Genomic DNA, 6,454 nt, shown 5'->3' with positions numbered 1-6,454 from the left:
GCCCTCCCCTCATGTAGTTTTATTTCAGAATTAATAAAATTCCACCCAAGTTCTGATTTTGGAACTAAGTGGTTCCTCTGGAAAAAAAAAAAGATTGATCAGAATAAGAGTATCAGTTAAGTGTATAGACCTTGACAAAAATCTATTAAGTCTAAAATTCAAAAAGATTAGTCAGGATATGATTACTAATTAGTGTACTTTGACAAAAACCTCTCAAGTCTAAAATTCAAAAACATTAGTCAGGATAAGAATATCAATTGGTGTATAAACCTTGAGGAAATATATTTTTAAGTCAAAATTCCAGAAAAGAAATTTTTTGATTGGTTAGGATGCGAGTGTTGGTTTATAGGCCTTGACTTTCAAGTCAAAATTCCAAGTTGTTTTTAAATCTTGGGATATGTACCTTTGCTTCCTTTGTTTTTTAATATAGAATGTGAATGATTGTGGGAAAAATAAAGCTCCAATACCGTCGTTTGGCACGTGGGATAAGTTTATAGCATCAACCAAACACAGTGTAAATTTAATCATAGACTTAATCCTGGATATTCTATCTTATACATCAAACATGGGATTGTTTTATCCACATCGCTCCCAGATGGAATAAATTAGTCCAAGAATTATAATTTCAGAACTATAATCTCAGGATAATTTAGTCTGCACCAAACGGCTATGGTAATATCATTGGTTTGGTCATAAGCACAAAGGTTACATTTTCTTTATTTTACTTCTATTCTGTACTTCAACAGGGGTATGTACCGGTTGAGTTTTATCCATTTCCCTTCTCTCATCCATTTCCTCTAAATTAGATCAAGAGTATCTCTTTCCTGGCCTGCTATAGTCAGAGGCAGATCCAGGATTTCAAAACAAGGGGGGCACCACTATCTTTAAGATAGTCATGTCAATTACTAACTATAAAGGCCTGCAACTCTGTTAAAACTTAATATTGCGATAAATTGTGAGTAAAGTATAAAATTCAAAATGATCAAATGTCAATAATTTAGTACCAATGTAGCAAAAGTAGATCATTCATTAACACTTGATGTCGACGCGCTTTTATTTTCTAAAAATGGTCAATGATAGTATCGTTGCTTATATTTACAAATATGTCCTTCTTGATGTAACAAACTAAAAAATTATTTAAAAATTCATAACCAATACTACTATGTAGTTCATTCTTGATATGCTTCATGGATGAGAATGCTCTTTCTACAGTTGCTGTAGCGACAGGTAAAATCAACGTCAATTTCACAAGTAAGTACACAAGAGAATAAGTCTCCACAAGATTTGCATTAACCAACGCTTCTGCCAAATCACCAATTCCTTTCAAATTAGAGAATCTAGGATCACCACGTCACATGTGTATTATGAAAGTATCAAGTTGGTAACTGAGGTCTCAAAGCTTCAATCCACCAAACTTTTCTGGATAATGCTTGGCCAATGTCATTATTCTTCCTCATCAAAATTAGCAAAACCATTAGCCGGATTCAAGCTTGCCATACCAAGAATCAAGCCACCACTCACAACATCAAAACGATTGTTGAGCTCTTGAAGTTGCAAGTTAATTATAGCATAAAAGAGATCAAAATGTAAGTGATATGAATAAGTAACACTACTAGGTCTACGCTTTGACTTTCCAGGGATATAAAATTCGTCCATCTTAGGTACTGAGATATCATATTTATCACAAAATGAGGAAATGTCATTCATTAAAGGTTTCCATCCATTGACTCCCAACGATTGTAATCTTTCCTTAGTAATGTCAAGAAGTATCATTGTACTGGCAATATCTTGCTCTTTCCTCTGTAACAATGCGCTGAGCTCATTCGACATCACCAATTTTTTCAACATCAAGTGAAGTAAGAAAACAAATTCAAATTCATTGATCATACTCAAAAAAGCTCATGCTTGCAATCTCTCACCAACGGTAGAACCTCCACATTTAATCGCATCAAGCACATGAGCTATAGATGAAAATAAAATAACAAAGTCATCCAATGTTCTTGTTTACACCTAATTTTTGACCTCCCATAACTTATTTTTAATTACCCAGAGTCTTGGATGTCAAACAGAGTGGAATATGTATTTTCTGAAATCAAAATGATTTTATAAAAAATATTGAGATAATGTTATACCATTCCTATTTGGTAAAATAATTTCTATAATATTATAAGTCATTTAGAAATTAATTTACATATTTTCATGTATTAATTGCAACAATTATGATATATTTGCTAAAATTAACCAAGAGAAAAATAATTTACAACAATTATTTATTTAATTGTCCAAAGTTTAAATTGTCAATTAGCAAGTATTTTACTTTATTTAATCCAAGGAATTTGATTAATTAAATGAATTAGTCATTTTACCCCTCAATTCTTGATTTTTTGCATATTCAAATTATCAGAGTTTTATCCCAATTAATTGAGTATGTAAGTGTGATTAATTCTATAAATTGTTCACTATATGGCAAATAAGGGCTACAATTAAAATAATTAATTGTTAGTTCAAATGTGGCCGTAATTTAAATAGCCAAATTCATGGTACTAGCTTAATTAAGATCATTCCTGCAAATCAGTTCTTAATTTGGTCAAATTAGTTTATTATCGAGTCATAATTGAAGTATCCAATTAATGGACATTACTTTAATTTTGACCATTTGATTAAATATTTGTGCACATGCCCTTCCCGTATACATGTATACGTATATACACATGCGTATACGTATGTGCACATGTATATCACATATACATGAATATATCAGGTCAGGCCCCCATCTTTTTAAAACATATGGACTGAGTCTAGGCCCAATCGGACTAGACCCGGCCCAATACGACGTTAAGAGGGGCAAAGCCCCTTATACTCCTTCATTTTCCCTATTTTGCAGTAACAATAAACCCCTAAGGTTCTCTCCTTTGAGAGGAGGTAAACCCTAGGGCGCCGCCTTAGCCGTTTCTCTCTCTTGCGTCATTTGTAATGCCGAAAATGGCAAAAAAGAGAGCCTGCGCTGCTTGCTTTTACTATGGCATGGCCGAGAATGGCAAGAGCATTAATTGCTCTGCCAATTCTTAACCATTTCCACCATTGTCCACCCAAACGCCATACAATATCATCCTCTCTCTTCACTTTTCTGTGAATTTCAACGGGAAGAACTGATTTTCTCTAATTATGTTTGATCGTATCTGAGTTTGAATGGGCAATTTCCATTGGTTAGGAGAGAATTGCGTAGATTGACATTATATGAGTCAAAATACGACCGTAGATCTCCCTTTACCTTGATTCTTGTCCGTTGATTGATTGACTGAAGTTAATTTGTGAGGAAAAGCTTGAAAATCCCACATCGGACTTTGAGAATTTTGGGGTTCTATTTAAAGAACTCCATTCTCCATATTTTAAAGGGGGTATCTGATATTCACTTGAAAAAACAAAAAATCAAATACCTAGGGTTTATAGTATTTTATACTGGAGACCTTTAATTTTCGATTTAGTTTAAAATTTTAAAGAGTTTTTTTTTTTTTTTTGTTGGCTGAGTTGGGATTTGAGGAGGAAAAGGGTCTCCAAGTCCATTTTCGACACTACGCTGCGCATCAAAGAGGTAATCCTCCCTCTCTTTTAATTTTTAGGCATTTTATTTAGTTTTCTTAGCTATTTATGTTGGGTGTTTATTTGTTTATGTGTTTATTTTGGTTTTGTTTTGATTAATATGTTCTTGTATTACGCATTTATAGTTTGTTCTGGTTAAATTAGTTAAGCATGCTTAGATAACTTAGTTTAGTTCACCATTTGCTATTTATGTGATTTGGTATGACGATTAGTTACTTTGCTAAGCATGCTTATTGGTTTAGTTTGTTCTATACATAAGAGTTATATCATGTCTAGTTTAATCTGCCTTAATAGGATTATATAGGTTGGCTTAGTTGGTTGTTAAGCATGTTGGTTATAATTAGCTTTACAAGGCCCCTCCTTTGTTTAGCAAGTTAAAACCTGCTTGTTGTGTTCAACTTAATTTAGTTTTAGTTTAGTTGGTTATTGTGGAGTTCTGTTAATTGATTGCCTTAGGTAGGTTTCAGGATATGCTCATGCTGTTTTGGTAGCCTTATTACATGAGATAAATCTTTGTTTAAACCTGATGGGATTAACTTAGCTGTCTAGGTTAAGTTAAGTGTCAAATTCATGTTGGTTTAACTTGTATAGCTTGGCATTTGTGTTCATACGTGTTACCTGCTTTATGGCCAAACTACCTATGTCTAGTTCTTCATCATCAAAGTATGTAATGGGGTATTACATGTTTCTCTAAACCCATCTGATTATGGTTAAGTTTTGTATATGCGTATTTGAGTCTATGTATGTTAGTTCTTCTGTGGATTTAAGGATCCAAGAGCATCAGCTGTATGATATTGTGTGGTTCTGATCCTAGCTAATGGAGTCTGTAGTCTCTTTGAAATTCTAAAACTATGTCTTGAATCCTCTACAGTATACTCTGTTGGTTGTGGATATATTGTCTGTTGAACATGAATCTCTTAAAGGAGAGCCCAACCAGGCTTGTCTTGATTTTGTTTTAACCCCGTCATGATCATGTGGTACCATAGTTTAAAAGAGAAAGGTAGCTAAGGACCCTACCTGAGAAAACAAAAAGTTGAAAACCTGCCATTTTGAACCAGTGGTTCCTAAATTAAACACTATGTCAAAGTTATTTGAATCTAAATAATGTGCATATTCTCTTTTACTTGAATGGTGCTGTGTCATCATGAATGTCCCTGTGTCTGGTCAAACCATTTATAAAAGCATGCCTCCCCCATTACCCATGATAATAGTGGACTGTAGATGAACTACTTGACGTGTTTATGCTCTACCGTTCTGCATTTCCACCATGCCTCTAAATTGATTAAATGATGTTAAAGAATTTGTTGTGATTTAACTTCTGAGATCTTGTAACTAGACTCTGTTATTTGGCATATCTGAGGTTGCATATCTAGTATGAGAAAGAACCTTAACTAATGCATACTTGAAGCATGTAACACCTTATTGTTTATGTGCATCTTTGGTATACCCTGTCTACAATGCCTGTCACATCTTTTGTTTGAATATATGAGTTATGCACTTGATTGAGGATCTAGTATATGAAGGCTAAGCATTTGGAGTGTGCCATTCTTGTCTACCCTTGATAATGAGAAGACTTGTATATTCAAATACATGTGGTGTATATCACTGTCATAATTAAATGATCTCGGAATCCTTTTAAATGTACGATACCATGATATGTTCTCCTCTTATTAATTGGGTGTGAGGATCTAGACAAGTACAAATTATGTATATTGAAGGTATATCTCGAATACACTAAGTATATTCAAAAGGCCCTTTATGCCTCTGGTGTATATGGGTTGGTATACTTGATGTATACTAGATATATTTGGAATTACAATGAGTCTTGTATTTAAAATAGTCCATTTCTTTGTTGGACTTCTTCATCTTGCTTTAATTAGGTCTTAGGCTGTTTGCCTCTACCCTTTTCCTGTTTAAATAACGTTTGGGCCTGTTTCTCCCATTACAATCACTGGGCCTCTGCTTGCATATTTAAACATGGTCTGTATTGGGCTTAACTTGTCTAAATGTTAATAAGTAGTTTCATTTGAGGCCTCGGAGTTTTATCTTTTTTTGTCCATTCGATTTGGTTTTGTTGAAGCGTCGTATGCTTAGAAGGGTTTATGTATTTAGTTTCCCTTAATTATGAAATTATATATGATTAATGTGAGTGCATGAGTAGCTACTGATCCTCATCCTTTTCCTGTGCTTATATGATTACCGCTTGGGCCACTCCTCCTGGCATTGAAACCTGTTGGGCCCAACATCACTATCTTTGATTGAGTCCACGTAAAAAAATGGAAAGGGAAGCTAATATGTATTGAAGGCCCAGTCATGAGTGAAAATAGCACTGATGGGCTTAGGTAGGCCCATCAATTAAAAAAAATTACTTTCTTCTCTTGTCTATTTCATATATACCTAGCATGTATATATGTTGTATAGGTACTGAATGTGTAAATAATGAAAGCCTTATGTATGTGTAGAACTTAGGAAACAATACTTAGAATTTTAGGAAGTCGCCTGAGTCTTTCAAAAGATTAAAAAAAAAAAACTTGGATAATATAAAATTGAACTTGGATATATATATATATATAAAACGGAGATATACTCCATACTTTTATATATACATATAAATAAAACCCGTAAGAACTAAACTCAGTTTATTAGAACTAGAATAGTAGTGACTCTACTCAGGAGAAATCCCGGGTGTGTCCTAGTGCGGCAATAAAATGAGTTGAACACTTGCGTGGATTTTTAAACCAAACTCCCCCCCTTTTAGGGGGACTTTTTGTTAAAAAAAATTGTGAGGTTGTGATAAAGAAATGAATGACATTTTTGCGGAAAACTAAACACTTTTAATCAAATAAATACATTA

Source organism: Lycium ferocissimum, chromosome 11 (genome assembly GCF_029784015.1).
Source record: "Lycium ferocissimum isolate CSIRO_LF1 chromosome 11, AGI_CSIRO_Lferr_CH_V1, whole genome shotgun sequence".
Taxonomy (NCBI): Eukaryota; Viridiplantae; Streptophyta; class Magnoliopsida; order Solanales; family Solanaceae; genus Lycium; species Lycium ferocissimum.
This window is presented reverse-complemented; position numbering follows the sequence as displayed.